The sequence below is a fragment of the Setaria italica genome, chromosome VIII (assembly GCF_000263155.2).
Source record: "Setaria italica strain Yugu1 chromosome VIII, Setaria_italica_v2.0, whole genome shotgun sequence".
NCBI lineage: Eukaryota > Viridiplantae > Streptophyta > Magnoliopsida > Poales > Poaceae > Setaria > Setaria italica.
The window spans coordinates 25,987,079-26,003,858 of record NC_028457.1 but is presented as its reverse complement, the minus strand read 5'-3'; positions in this window follow the sequence as shown (position 1 = coordinate 26,003,858).

Genomic DNA, 16,780 nt, shown 5'->3' with positions numbered 1-16,780 from the left:
TGACCTTTTCATACCAAAGGTAGCAGCTCCCTTTTCGTGCACAACCTCAATCCGATTAGATCAACAAATTGGGGATGTGCCAAGTACAAGTACAGAAGATACTTTTTAGATAAAAAAGTACAAAAGATCTACTACTAAATATAATGTACTAACGTCTCACTAGTCTTTGTCCTTCGAAAGCTTTTATGTGGTCAGATTTGACATCAATTGTTATCCTTCTATTCACATAGAGTGATGAAACCAATTTGTAGGTCTACTGCTTGTAGCTAAGAACAACTTTGTATGCAAAGCTGTGTACGGGCCTGTTTGGCAACCATGTGTTAAAGTTTAACACCTGTCACATCGGATGTTTGGATGCTAATTAGGAGTATTAAACATAGGCTAATTACAAAACTAATTGCACAGATGGAGTGTAATTCACGAGACGAATCTATTAAGCCTAATTAGTCCATGATTTGACAATGTGGTGCTACAGTAACCAATTGCTAATGATGGATTAATTAGACTTAATAGATTCGTCTCGCGAATTAGCACAGGGTTCTGCAATTAGTTTTATAATTAGCTCATGTTTAGTTCTCCTAATTAGCATCCGAACATCCGATGTGACACTATTAAAGTTTAACCCCTCGTATCCAAACACACCCCTGCAGTATGTATTTAAACCCTTTATCTTAGATGCAATATTATATTATATCAAGAAGCTATCAGCTTGGACCACTTAGAGCCCTTGCAATTGGGGAGCAGATTGGTTGTCAATCAGCTGTGTCTGGTGCTCGATTCATGCAAAAGTAAACAAAGTTAAGCATCGATGTGCCCTTCTAGTAGATCCTAAAATGTAGGTTGCTTAGTATGCCTCAAGCTGTGTACCCCGCTAGGTATCATTTTGTCAAATTTGCAATCGCCTTTTCTATAAAGAATATTATTAAGAACGTACTCGAGGGCAAGCAAATTTGTCCCAGAACATGGATGATCACAAACACCTAGGCCCTGACTGTGGTGGGTGAAGAAGAATGCCAATGCGGGATCTAAATTTCTTCTACGAAGCCAATGCCAATGCGAGTATAATGCGGAGCAATTTGCCCCACGGAGACGAGAGCCTAGGGAGTTAATTCAGAGGCAACTGTCCAAATCCACTGAAGGCAACGTGGGCGGTGGACCTATAAAAGCTTACGTCATGATGGGCTCAGAAAATATTGTGTCTTTACAGTGTAATTTGCTCTTCAAATCTATGTTTTTTATAAATATTTGTATCACTTAATAGGTGCGTGGAGCTGTCCCTTGCTCGCAAATCCCTACAGCAAGCTAAAGAAAGGCTTGAAAATTAAAGAACCAATTGTTTTCATGAACGATATTTAATAAAGCTCTATTTCTTTATTAGATTTCCCAAAAAAAAATGGCATGGATAAATCCACTCGATCCCTCCGTCCCAAATTACCGCAACTAGAGAACTGACATTCCATCCAGGTGTTTTTGTTCCGGTTGACTTTGAACCCGGGACTAAAGTACCTTTAGTCCTGGGTCAAAAATGAGGCACCGAAGGTCACTGAGGGGAGGGGCTTTAGTCCCAATTGTAAAGACCAATCGGGACTAAAGCCCCACTTTAGTCCCGGTTGTAACGGCTAAAAAATATGGCACCAACACCCCCCCTTTTGTCTCGATTGGTAATTCCAACTGGGACAAAAGATTTAGTTACCAACCAAGACAAAGGGGGACTACGGGTGCTTTCGACGCGGCCCCCCTCTCTCTCCACCTTCCTTATCTTCTTCCAGGTAGCGCTCTCCTCCTCTCCACCGTATCTTCTTCCTCTCCTCCCTCTCCTCATCCTCTCCACCGGCGCCTCCCTCTCCTCATCCTCTCCACCGGCGCCTCCCTCTCCTCATCCTCTCCTCCCTCTCTACGTTGTTGCCGCCCCCTCCCCTCCCACTGCCGCCGCCCCTCCCTCTCTACTGCCCCTCCCCTTCCCCCTCTGCTTGCCCCTCACTGGCAGTGAGGAGCGGCAACAGAGTGAGGGTAGGGCAATGGCGCGGCCGGGCAGTGGGCGGTCGAGCAGCGGCGGGCGCAGGCGGGCGGGTGACCGGCGGGTGGTGGCCGGCACAGGCAGGCGCGGGCGGAGGCGGGCGGGCAAGGGCAGAGCAGAGGCGGGCCGAGGCGAGTGGCAGCGGGTGGAGTCGAGGCGGCGGGGACGGAGCGGAGGCGGCGGGGTGGAGGCGGGCGAGGGCGTGCGGCGGCGGGTGGCCGGCGGGAGGCGAAGGTGGATAGAGGTGGGTGGCGGTGATGGTGGGCGGATGCGGGCGGGCACGGACGGCCGGCCGGCGCGGGTGGCCTTTTTTTATTTTTTTGGAAACTTTTTTAGTCCCGGTTGGTAATACTAACCGGGACTAAAGTGGGTCTTTAGTCCCAGGTGGATGACCTAGGAATAAAGGACACCCCCTTTTGTCTTGAATAGTTAGTTCCAGTTGAATTTTCGGGATCTATGGCACTATCCAACCGGGACTAAAGTCCCGTTTTCCAATAGCGTGCTGTCCCAAAATATTGTTCGTTTTGGATTTTCTAGATACATAGCCTTTGCTATAGACCTAGATATATGTATATCTAGATACGTAGCAAAAGTTATGTACCTAGAAAAGCTAAAATGAATAGTAGTTTGGAACGGAGGGAGTAAGAAGTAAGAGGCCTTCCATTGAGACAGAAATCCACACATTTTTTCGTTGAGTAAAACACACTGAGTATATTCATCGTGAAACTAGCTAGTCATAGTAAACACACTACTTGAGTGTCTGAATCTGATTTTTTACAGCACGAAAACACTATGAATCTGTCTGAAAATTAAAGCTACGTGTACGTACAGGAAAGACACTGCACCTTTTACCTTCTCAAGAAAGTAAAAATACAGGGGGACAGGGGTGTGCCTCTTTTTACCCCTGGTGGTGTTGAAAGCCAAGCCCGCACTCGGGTGAATCATACTGGATCAGGCCAGGGGACAGAGCACAAAGAGAGGCAGAATGACACGCAGCAAAAGGCCACGGTTGCACAGCACGCGCAGCACTTTGGTCGCATGATTTATCCATGGCTACACGCAAAGGGATCAGCCAAGGAGACGGTCCACGGGAGGGAAAGCCTCCACAAGCACAAGGCCAAAAACCAAATTGAAAAGCTTATCCGCGATGCGTGCGGCAGAGGGCATGGATACTACTTTATGTCCAGAACGTCATGTATTCATGACTGGCGATAGTGTTTCTTTTAAGACTCTATGTGGAACTTCGAGGCATCGTCGTAAATCAAAATTCATTCCCTTCATATGATAGGTTGCTTATATTTCTTTCTAACCCATAAGCAATCTACATAGTTTATTACTGGAGAATCGACCTTTAGTACACCGACCGCCGACCGGTACTAAACGGATTTGCATCCAAAAACTAAAGAAAAAAATTGACGAACAACCTGGAGGTTCCCGCACACGTAATATGTGCGTGTGCGGTCCGTGGGATTCGAACTCGCGACCTCAAGCCTTATGTGAACCTTCTTTACTATCTCACCACATGTGATTGAGTTAGATATACTTTCCTTTTGAAGTAACCCGTGGAGAGGCATTTAGTACTGGGCAATAACACTGATCGGTACTAAATGTCACCATTTACTATCTATCGGTCAGTGTTATTGCCCGGTACTAAAAGGCCTCCGAGGACCAAAATTTTCTACCCGGTACTAATTTTGCGCATTAGCACCAGACGACTTTAGTACGTAAAGGACGAATGCTCATATTTCTAGTAGTGTTAGTTGTAGGAAGATGGTACTAGTGCTTATTTCATATCTTATGTGCCAAGTCCAAATCATAGGATTACTTTCCAACGTGGTTATTGACTAGTGCATGTCTCTCACAAGTAATTCAAATACTTGTATGCACAAATTTAGGGGGAGATATCTTATGGTTATTGATTTTGAGACTAACATTGCTTGCAAGCTTATCATGTGTGTAGTCTCGTATTGAAAGAAATCAATCCCCAGAGATATGCAAGCATTATCCTTCAAATGGTGCTTAAATGCTCACTTGGTATTTTTGTTTACATTGATATCATGCATTTCAATTCTTTTCAAGCTATCTCCATGCATAATAAAGCTTAAACTCCTCATCTTGTGTCACACCCTGAAAGTTTTGGATTTCAGGATGTGATTAAAAAGAAAAGTAAAGCAACGATTTTCTCATATTTTTGAAATTTTTCCCAACATTTATTTTCTTGATAGAAAATTTAGTATCGGAAAATAATTTTGTTTTTCTGAATTAAATAAGGCTGTTCTGCGTGTGCTACATTCATGATGATGCATTTAAAGTGTTTCATGAGTGAAAAGCTTTAAAAATGCGTTTAGACGTCGATTAGGTTCCTCTGAGAAATTTTCATATTTTTCTGAAATTTATTCTCATTTTTCCTAGAGCTTAATCCAATTTTTTGAAGGCTTTAGAATCTTCCTCACAAGCTTCAAGTATTTTATTTGGACTCCACCTATCCCAAACTATCTCTTGGATTTTTCTCAAAATTTTTGGGATTTTCCGAATATTTTTCATGCTCCAAAAACATTATCTAGAATTTTCTGGATTTATTTTTCATTGGAAATTATATTCCGGAAAGTAACAAAACCCTAAAATCCTTATCGTACCGGATCCTTTCGAACCCAAACCGACTCGTTTCACTCGAACCCGCTCCCAGACAGCTAGGCCCCACCTACCCTTTCCGGCCCAACTTGGCCTAGCTGCTGCCGCAGCTCCCGGAGCCGCACAGCAGCGCCGCCGTCGCCTTCTCCTAGGTGTGCGTGCCACGCAGGCCGAGGCTTTGTGCCCCTATAAATAATCGCAGCCGAGCCCCGTGCGTCCTCCGACCGACGCCACCGCCTCGCACCCTCGCTTGCGCAAGCGCCGCCGCCATCCGTGGAGATGGAGCCCAGTGTCGTCGCCGGTCCTCCGCGTCCGATTCGCCATGATGGCCACCTGCTGGAGAAAGCCACCACCACGATGACAATCCTCTCGCTGAGATGAAGCTGGTGCGCCCCTCCTTGTTGTCATCAAGTCATTGGAGTGCCGCGGCCCCACGAAGTCCAGAGCCGCCACCCGAGCTCCGTCCGCCCAATTTCACCGCCAATAGGCATAGCCGGACGAAGCCGCCAGGGCCACCAGCTTCGCCAAGGTGCCGCCGTCTTCTCCACCACCAGCCATCGTCAATCGACCGCTGGAGGAGCCCCGCCGCGTGAAGCTCGAGCCGCCCACAATCCGTCACTGGCCGATTACCGCCGACACCGCCGGTCCCTATCGCCGGCGAGCGCCTCTGCAAGATCCCCTGCTTCTCCTCTATCCCTACGCCACCCACCTAGGCCCCTAGCTCGCCAAAACGCCATTGTTTGAACGGCCAGAGCTCCTGCCTACCATGGCCATGGGTAGAAAAGCTCTAAGATTTTGCAGTTTAGCCCCCAAAGAAGCCGGTAATGTTCCTAAGATCTCTTGTGTTAGTACAAGAAATCTTCTGAATTATGATGAATCAAAAGTATCATAAACATATTTTTTGCAACATAAACCGTGATTTATGATGCGGTAGTGACAAAAACCCTTCGTTATTAGTCGAGCGTCATAAATCGTGACTAGTGACGTTCCTATTTCGCTGCGTCACTAAGATAGTGACACCTACGAATCCTCAAACAAAAACGTCATAAACTGGTTCCTACTAATTTGCCACGATGGACAGAATCTGATGTGGCATGACAATTATGACAAATTATTTCATCATAAAATGTATTTGGCCCATTTGTTGTTGGGTTGAGGCCAATATTGTTTAGATAGCCCAAAATTGAATCCGGTAGACCCATTTGTTATTGGGTCGAGCCCAAATTTGTTCCCACAGGCCAATGTTGTTCAGATAGCCCAAAATTAATTTCGGTAGACCCATTTGTTGTTGGGTCGAGCCCAAAGTTGTGCATATTGTTTGCGGCTCTTTTACTCCCAATTTGTGAATGAAATTGACTTTTGGCCCAATTATATGTGGACTAATCCCACTTATGGCAAACATAAATTTAACCAATCGGGCCTGACAAATAATTGATTTCATTTCAATTACGATCCGGTTGGCAAAATAATAAACAAAACACACATATCTATGTATACAAGAAAATAAATTATTATTCCCCATCGAGACAACCACTACCATATTGTTCATCACATATCACAAACTATTACAAGATAACTATCTCACAAAAGAACAGAGATTAACATAGCTACATCCAGTTCATATTTTCAAGAGAGAAAGTAGAGCATTGATCAACCTCTTGTATAGGTTAGCAGTCGATGAAGGAGTGCTTCACTATCTTGTGTTACCTTCTTCAATTTCTCAATCTCGGCAGACTGCAATTTGAGAGTTGATTCTGATTCTTCAATCTTCTTCAAGGTAGCTAACTCTTCCTGGTGAGCAACAAACCATTGTCGAAGTTGTACCCCATCTGGTTTGTCAGCGTTAATTTGCTCCCCATCAACACTGATGCATAAGGATTTGGTAGAGCTTCTTGAGTACTCCACTGCCTCATCAATTTTTTGAGCAAGAAGTCGCATTGATTTGATAACTTCCATCTGGCAACAGTGGATCTAAAATCAAATTGTGATCTTGTAATTGATTTAAACTAAGGAAAGAAGGAACGTCAATAATCACTGTGTGTTTAGTTTGTTACCCTGGAGCTGGACTGAACAGGAGCGACTATAGATGTTGACCCTTTGGCCGATTGAAACAGGATATAGTCAAACTTCAGTTGATGCATTTGTTTAAGTATAAATTAAGAACGGACAAATAACCAAGCATAAAAACATGTGGGAATGGTTCAAACTGAAACAATTTCATGTATTAAGTTGAAAGATAAAGGGGATCTATTTTAACAGTAATTTTTCACCAACTATTATTTCACCAACTCTTCCAATAGGATACAGTATATCCACATTTCCCAATCTATCTACAATAGTGAAAGCCAAAGAGCATGGAGAAGAAATCTAATAATTTCATCTATTAAGTTCTACAAACCACATAAATAACTTGACTTGACATAAAAATAATTATTGGAAAAGGTGAAAGATAAAGGAGATCTGGTCGAGCAGTAATTTTTCACCAAGTCTCGCAATAGGGTACAACAAATCCACATTCACCAAAGCATGCAACTACAATATTGAAAGCAAAAGAGCATAGGCAAGCAATCTAATAATTGAATTTAGCAATACGGGGAGGAGACAGCTGACATGACGAACATGAAGAGAAGGAGGTACCGAATGCTGCCTCGATGGAGCAGCCTAGGCATGCGCCGCTTCCTTAGTCTTCTTCGCACATAGTGGAGCACGACAGCCGCCAGTGGCCGCCTCGGGGAAGCTGATGGAGTGACAGCCTCAAACCATCTCGCAGCTTCAAGCCCATCGCCAAGGAAGCCCGCCGCCAGTCCAACTTGACGGCACTGCTGAGGTCGCGCTTGCTGCCGCCGCTACAGATCTACTAGGGCTATTCGGTGGGAAGAGGAGAGGGGACTGATTTTGGAATTACCAGGTAGGATGTGGGAGGCTTGGCTCCGTTCTTTTATTTATATATAACTGGGGAGGACTAGAGGAGGAGTGGGGAGTTCAAAATTTTGGATCCCGCCTTTGTGCTCGATAGCGGGAGACGAAACTCTTTGGAAACCGCCACGAGACCTGGATCACTGGCACGATGGATCGTTTGGGACTCGGACCGAAGCATCAGCGACCTTACGTAGATAAGCGGTTCAAGGGAGTTTGGGACACTTCATGGCATAATGGCATTGTGTCACACCTGGTTTTAAAACAAAACCAAGTGCTACCTATATGTATGCCAGGATCTAGATTCATACATATAGTGATATCATCAGTGAATAACAGTAACAGGATCATGTAAAGGAATATAAATTATGACTTACGAATCTATCAAAGATATACAGCTTAATCGTGGAAATGGAGGCTCCAAACTTCACAGGCAATCGACTGGGGGCTGCGTACGCCTAGAACTCAGCGTCATTTTCAGAAAACTTCACACACCTTCCTTTTCTGAGCAGCTGTATGCAAGGGTGAGTATACTTATGGTTGGTACTCAGCAAGGCTATAGGAAATAACTAGAATAATGATTTAAGTCCATCTTCAAGTTTATTAATCATGTGAGGGTCCAGGCCGCTCTTGACCGTGAGCACGGCTGATATATCAGTTTTACACTCTATAGAGGTTGTACACTTTCATCACAAGTCGCGTAAAAGTTCAGAAGAACTTTAGACCCAACCATGCTATGCAAAACTAGGCACTTATCACACTACCAAGGTGTGACCGCATAGGGACGCTACGAGGCCTTTACAAAGATTCCCTAATAAGTGGTAACCCGCAAAGGTTTTGGTGTCTGGCATGCATAAACCTCCCTAATAGGCATAGTGATTAGGGAAGCCCACTTCCTAAGAGGACCGGGCTTTACAACGACTCAATCCCCCCTCTTGCTCTTTCAGTAAGATTACCCCAAACTAGAGTCTCTAATTAATTAGCCAAGACCAGAGCCATGTAATTCTCATGGTTGCACTATTTTCCTAGGTGGTCGCTCCATGTTCCAATTAACATTATCATGGTATTATAAATAAGCATCGACAGAAGGATGATTAGGACACTTGCCTTTCTCCAAAGAAAAGTTACTCTTACTGCTCTTTATTTCTTGCTCTGTTGAAACTCTTAATCTTCAAATTTTTCGAACAACGATCCTTCTACTCGAAGCAATCACCGGCACAAACATACAAAGCAAACAAACAAGTACAACTAAGAACAATACCCCAAAATAAAAGAAAAGCTTTAAAAGAACGTACTAAAAGATAGAGCTCGATTCTAAGATCGCGAAGGTGCATGAAATACTAAGAACGATACTATCGTTGAAGACACACATCTATTGGAGAAACTTTGGTTGTAAAGGAAAAGAAGAGCTATATGAAAAACATTATTTAGACAAGCATTAATCAAATTAACATTTGTTTATGAAAATCCGATATATAACTTAATTGGCTTTTATTTAGAAAAGATATGAAGTAAGTATTAATCAAATTGATGTTTATTATGAAAAGCGGTGTATAACCCTAAGTAGCTTTTATTTAGAGAAGACAAATGTTTATCAGGCATTAATCAAATTAATATCATATTTATTTTCAAAAACATCCATGAAGGAAAACATCACCACTAACGTGTATTTTATATTATCATGAACTTAACGCAACTTGAATGGATAGAAACCGAGGTAAAACGTGTAATCTATGGATTGGACAAGGTTCTAAGGACCTAAACATAATTAACCGTAGATAATAGGGGCTAGCAAGGAAGATTCACAAGACACATGAAACACTGCTCGTGAATAGATCTATGCTCAGGGTTAGATCTGCAAAAGAGGCTCAGGTTGGATTGGCTTGCAGGGACCTAAGCTTCCCAGGGGGCTTTCTGCAAAAATGCACAAGACACAAGGAAAAGGCTAAACATTACAAGATCTTCCAAGGGCCAAAACACAAAAAGGATTCTTCTTCTTCCTCCTAGCTTGCGGCGGCTCTGATCGGCCAAATTGTTGGTGCTACGGAGGACTAAGGTCTCGGGCGGGTGGCGCAAGAGGTGGATGAGGTCGAGAGGGTCGGGGGGTGGCTCACCAGCGGTGGGGTGGGTGGATTCCGGCCGGAAATTTGGCGACGGATGGTGCAGACAGCCAGCTCAAGCTCCACGCGACGACGATGCTCCGACGACGAGGAGGCGTCGGGGACCGGCAGGGCGTCCTCGGCTCGGTGACGCGGGGCTCGAGGCGGTGGTGGCGCGCAGGCGGCAGGCGCACGGGGCAAGGGGCAAGGGCGCGGTGCAGCGAGGCGAGGATGGCGGAGGCGGCAACGGTGCAGCAGGGGGTCTTGGGCACCCGGGGCGTACCCTTTATAGGACACGTTGGTGGCACCTGGCATGCTGGGCATGCACGCCTAGGATGGCCAGTGGCGGCGCCGCCAAGCCGTGCTCGACCTGGGTACTAGCTACTACTGGGCTTACATGGGCCTAGAGGGCTATCATCTGCCACAAGTCGGGCTTGTGGGTGCGGGCTCGGCCCAAAAGGATAGAGAAGTTTTTTCTTTTTTTGAAACATTTCCCGTGTAAAGATAAATCTAGATAAATCTAGATAAATCTAGATAAATCAATTAAGCCACAAAAAATACTCTAAAAATCCTAAAAATTTCAGGAAAATTCCTAGAGATATATTGGGACACGATTAATCCAAATAACATGAAAAGGATTCTACATCCTTCCAAAAATTGGATTTAGCTCTTAGAAAATGAGAATAAATTCCAGGAAATGCTGGAAAATTGTCGGAAGGACCTAATCATCGTATGAATGCATTTTTGAAACTTTTGCACTTATGAAACCCAAGAATGCATCATCATGAATGCATAGACACAGAACAACATTATTTAATTTTGAAAACAAACAATTATTTTTCCTATACTAAATTTCTTGTAAAGAAAATAAATGTTGGAAAATTTTTAAAATTATGAGAAAATCATTATTTAATTATTTTTTTAATCACATCCTGAAATCCAAACATTTTAGGGTGTGACACATTGATGAGCACTTCACGGATTATTCTCCTTGGTAGATTCATGTCTGGAGGATGATCCGACTATTGCATTACAAATATACTTCAGTGCAACAAATTAATGTACCGTTTTGACTGTTGACATGATAAAATACACTTAAATAATACATTAAAACTACACTGGACCCTTGCGGTAGCCTCCTAATCTCTACTCGATGTTCTTTAAAGCAAGCACATGGATCCTCCTGATAACTTCAGGACGGTGGTAACACACGAATACAAAATCCTCTGTGAGAATTCCGTCCGATGAGATTAGCACTATGAGAGACATGCACTTCTCCTGCAATTGGGTGCAGTTAGTTTCAAATACCCATCGTAGAAATATGGTCATAGTTTTCTCACACGCCACATCCCACATCTTTGACGCACAGTGAAGCTTCAACCATTGACAAAGTACATGTCAGCGAGTGAGAGTAACACGGGCTAGGCGTTGACAGGGGTGTCCCATAAATTAGCCTCCTCTGGGAGTGATCCTTCGCAGGCGTATTTGATCAGCAGCAAGAAGGCAGCAGGGTTAGTATCTTTAATTGAAACAATTTCTAACTTTGACTGCACTCCGCTGCCATAGAGCAATGCCTCCATCACACGAGATAGTGCCGCCACATCGGCCCGTCTTGCTCGAATCACCCGGCCGCCTATGTCGAAGACGACATCCACAGGGGCTTGGGCTGCAATTGTTGTACATATGCTTCTACCTACTGATGGAGGTGGAACTTCAATGCAGTCATCCTCCAGTATTGTAAGTGTAGGATATGTTTATGCAATCGGAATGGTCCCACACACGCTCAATCTCATGATGCCCCACGAGGCAGTTAAAGCCATGTTCTAGATTCCCATTCCTGAATTCAAGTTCCTTTAAATTTTGAACTCAAAATGTACCATCATAATCTGTTGCGTCTCCAGCCACCGCATGGAACAAGACTCGTACCTTTGTGCAAGCATTCATAGGGTTGACCATTGGAGTGTTTATGTGAGCATGTGCATTCATAGCAACAAGACATCTACCTTTTGCACGCTATTCATCAGAATGAGGATGATGGAAATTCCTTCTGGTCCTGCTGGTGGGTACCATGGATCATGAATACCCGTACGGTAGGAACGTATCCTCCATTGACGGCCTCCGATCATGAATGTACTGGATTCCTTGTACTACCCAATAGTTCCTTCTACTTTTTCTTCCACGCTTGAGACTGAGAAGTCGACTTACGACGCAGGGAACATGGTAGTGTGTAATGCCATAACTGCAAATGACAATGATTGACTCGTGGATACACTGCCTCTTATAGGTGGGAGTGTGTCATTCCGAAACGGCCATTTTGTGAACGTCCATTACCAGTCTTGAATCGACACATCCCTACAGTGGTGGTCATGAACACTTGTTACTAGTCTTGAATTGACACGTCCGTACAGTGGCGGTCACGAACGCCCATTACCAGTCTTGATTTCCACCCTTTGGCAGTATTTTATCTGCCATATTCCATCTAGGCCTAGTCGCATCGACCAGTTCACGTTTTTCAGGCTCCGTTGGCATGCGAGAATCATCTAGTGTGAATCCATGACCATGCCCTTGGCAGACCTTTTCAGCCATGCACCACAGATGAGTTGGACTAGTCATGACATCCTCGATTTGTGCAACATGACAAAATTATTCTCTTTCTCCACATGAATGATGGCAATGTCTTTCTTTCATTTAACTCACATTCAAAAGGGAACCTGTGACTCATAATCTTGCATAAATTGTTTCGCATGAATGTCTTGTGTTGTATGTCGGACGGACCAACGAATTGTACACGTGCACACGTCGGGCTTATCCCGTGACACCCATCATGCACACATGTAACCGATGTGCATGAATATATTCTAAGCATCTCACATTTTTCATTGCAACTTTAGCCTGCCACACCAAGCTCGCGCGCTCGCCATAGTGCTCACTAAATAGGCGACGCCTTGACTCATCAGTTCACCGTCTTGCATTGTTCTATGTGGGTCTGACCTTTTTGCCACATGGGTCACATGCAATGGACCATTCGTGACCTCTTTTTCCATGTGCATACCATTACCATTTCACCTACGTGGCTGTGGGATACTAGGGCGAGGCATCGTGCTTTAGAAGAGTATCTGCGCTAGGATGGCTGTTTTGCTGAATTATGTGCTGCCGCGGGGTTGCCATGAGCCCATGATGGTAGTAGTATGTCGATGCACCACTTGTATGCCTATATGTTGTCGTGCTTCGTTCATTAGAGTGTGTCATTGTACCCATAGTGGATGTATGCCTATGTACGCTGGATTCCTTTGTTAGAGTGTGTCGTTGAACTTGTACCGATAGTGGATCTATGCCTATGTATGCTGTGGCCTATGAATGTGTTGCTGGTAATAAGAATGGCCATGTTTATCTATGTTCTAACTCAAATTGTTGCATTTGTGATTGGTATGTTGTCATTGCTCAAGATATCTTTATTGAGGAAGAGGGGACGTACGTTGCTACTTTTTGAACTGACCGAATGAAAGCCGAATAAATAGACCTTCTTGGTCTTACAATAGTTGTTTAAAGTTCGACAAGGGGGAAAGTCCATTATAAGGTATTTGAACAGACCGGATGATAGTGCAAGCAATAAGCCTTCTTGGTCTCACAATTATTCTACTAGGTTCGAGAAAGGGAAAAGTCTGTTATTTAGTTTTTGAACAGATCAGATGAAATTGTTACTAATAATAATGCTACTTAATTAAACCCATCTTACTAGCAAAGAAAACCGCATCGTACTTGTCTCGCAAGAATGTCTTGTGTTGTATGCCGGACAGTCCGGCGAAATGTACACATGCACACGTCGGGCACATCATGTGACACCCGTCGTGCACACATGTAACCGATGTGCAACATTGAAGATTCCAACCTAGATTCGTGGCAGGCTTAGGCCTGAATATATTCCGAGCATCTCACGTTTTTCATTGCAGCTCTGGCCTGCCACACCGAGCTCGCGTGCCCGTCGTAGTGCTCAATAAATAAGCGGGTGCACAACGTTCTTACAAGTCCACGCCTACACTCATCGGTTCACCATCTTGCATTGTTCGATTGGAGGTACGTGAGCTCATTTTCTTGTCTATCTCGTTTACTATATATGCATTGGTCACAGGCAATGGACCATTCGTGACCTCATGTTCCATGCGCATACCATCGTCATTTCACATGCGTGGCCGTGGGATACTAGGGCGAGGCATCGTGCTAGTATCTCTACCACGATGGCCATTTTGCTGAATTCCATGCTGCCGCGGGGTTGCCATGAGCTTGTGATGGTAGTAGTTTGTCGTCGGTGCACCACTTCTATGCCTATGTGTTATCGTGCTTCATTCGTTAGAGTATGTCATTGTACCAACAGTGAATGTATGCCTAAGTATCCTTTATTCCTTTCTTAAAGTGTGTCGTTGTACTTGTACCGACAGTGGATCTATGCCTATGTATGCATTTGTGTCACTTGTAATTAGAGTGTGTTGTTTGTAATAAAAACAGTCATGTTTATCTATGTTCTAAGACACATTTGTTCTAAGGGGGGAAAGTCTGTTTCCCTGATTTCTAACAGACCGGATGATAGCGCAAGCAATAGGCCTTCTTACTCTGTTGCTCTATTTTTGAACTAACCGAATGAAGGGGGAAAGTCCGTTGCTACGTTTTTGAACTGATCGGATGAAAGTGTTACCAATAATAATGCTACTTAATTAAATCCATCTTACTAGCAAAAGGAAACAGTAGCAACTGGATCTAGATCGAAAAGAGAAAACTGCATCACATTGGGATCAAGATCGAAGATAAAATCGCATCACAATGGGATCTACTTGGAATCTAGATTCAAGATGATAACAGATTGTTACTACTACTACTACTACTACTACTACTACTACTACTACTACTACTACCACTTCTTCTTCTTCTTCTTTTCCTTCTTCTTCTGCTACTGCTACAACTTCTACTACTTCTTTTTCCACTACTACCAGGTACCACTAGTCGAGGCGCCGCTTCTTGTTCGATGGTGCATCTGGGGCCTTGATGCAGCTGCCCACCAATGAGGTTGTCCCTCCGTTGTCGCTGCCCGTGGAAGATGGCGGACCTCCTTGGCCATTGCCCACTGATGAGGCCGTCCCTCCATTGCCACCGCTCGTGGACGATGGCGCCGCTCCATGGCTGCCGGTCGAGGACCATGACGAAGGTCCATGGCCGCCGCTCGACGAGGATGGTAGAGACCAACTGCCGCTGACCGACAAGGATGGTGGTAGTCCCTTTCTGCCTCCTCGAGCCCCGGCGAGTGGCGGTGCTTCCGCGCCCCTAACCATGGCAACCTTTGGCTGACTTGTGGTTGGTGCAACATCGGAGAAGCACTTGATCGACGATTTCTATTTGTTCCACTTACTCCAAATCATCAGAGGATGTGTCCGTCGTCGCTCTAGGAGATAACGAATCGCTCGGCTCCAGATCCGTCAGCCCTAGGGATTTCTCCTCTTCATTAGAGGATGTGCCATACGCCGTCGCTCTAGGAAACGATGGCTCCATGGGGAGAGGAAGAGGTGCGCTACCAGACTTGGGGTTTTTTGGTGGTTGCAGGAATAAAGAAGTAGCTTACTTGACAAGGGAAGAGAACGGGGTAATACCGTAATAACATAACATGGATGAGGCCGTCCCTCCGTTGCCCCTCAAAGAGATGTAAAATCATAAAGCGGTCCTCCAATCTCTCCATGAGTGCATCATCGTGCTATTTCCAATAAATTAATTTCATTTTGTGATAACATTTATTTTATAAAAACTAACTAATCCACACAATGCAAAGTTTCATTGATTTTTGTTTCCGAGGCATACAAGCCATAGCATTTAAACAAGCGATAAATGTGCCCATGAATAGCTAAATATCATCGTTATATAGGAAATTCTGGTCTAGTAAACAGTAGTTAAACAAGACAATCTAGTGTACACGAACAGACAGATGCAGTTGTTACTCAGGACGGTCCTTTCTGCAAAACATCAATACACCGAACCTTCGCCAACCACTTCCACTCCCTCATCATTTGTCTTTCTTGGACTTGCAACCTCTGCCTCGTCCATAACTTCCCCCTTTTTTGTCTATTACGAGTTCTCCATTGTTCTCCCTCTACCTTTTTATTTGGCTGTCCAGTCAATCTCTCGTCAATCATGGTTCCTTCTTGGGCAAATCTTATGCTAGATCTTGTTGTGAGCATCGCCAATAAGATCAGTGATATAAGAGATTTTATCAGGTTCAAAGTAGTCTGTTAGAGTTGGAACTACGCTTGTTCAGGTGAGGCACACCCATTTGACCCTTGGATTCTAAAATCCGAAGATATTGGTGAATCTGGAGCAGTGACATTTGCATCCATCACGGATCACTGGCTTTTTGAGGTCTCCTTTCCAGCAATAACTGGGAAAAGGATTTGTTTGATTGGTTGCGGTGGATCTGGATGCCTAGTCATCATAGATGACAGAGATGGGAGCTCTGCACTCCTGTTGAACCCTTTGTCTCCTCGGGAGCACATTATCCTTCCTCAACTTCCAACATGGTACCATATGGCTGCTCTCCATGCTTATATCTTGGGCTTGGAAACACCTACTGGCGCAGAGTCATTTCTCGTGATAAGTAACTTTTGGCCCCTAAAATCTTCTCCATCGCTAGGTTCATTGCCCGTCTGCATCTGTCATTTGGGAAGCCGACTACATACCTTCAAAAGATTTTTGGTGCAGTTCTTCTGAACACATGCGGATCTACTTGGGGTTTCATCTTCCAGCACCTCCTCAAGCCAATGGGTTCTTGATCTGAGCAACTCTTCTCTACTCCAAGGTCAAGACCTATTGTTCTTTGTTGTTCGGGAGGAGAGGATGCACAGCATAGGGTCCTAGGACATCAACGACAGAGATGTTGAGGTGGTGGAATTTACTCTGTATTCATTCTTCGGTGACATTTGGCAGCCTATTCCCTGGGAGACAGCTCCAGAGTTCCAAAATAAGATCATCCTATTTGGACCTAGCAAGTGCATTGTTGTTCAAGAACATGCCATTTATGGCTTGCCTAACCCGAAGGGAAATCACATTTACTTCATAGGAACTTATCAGCATGATGAAGAGG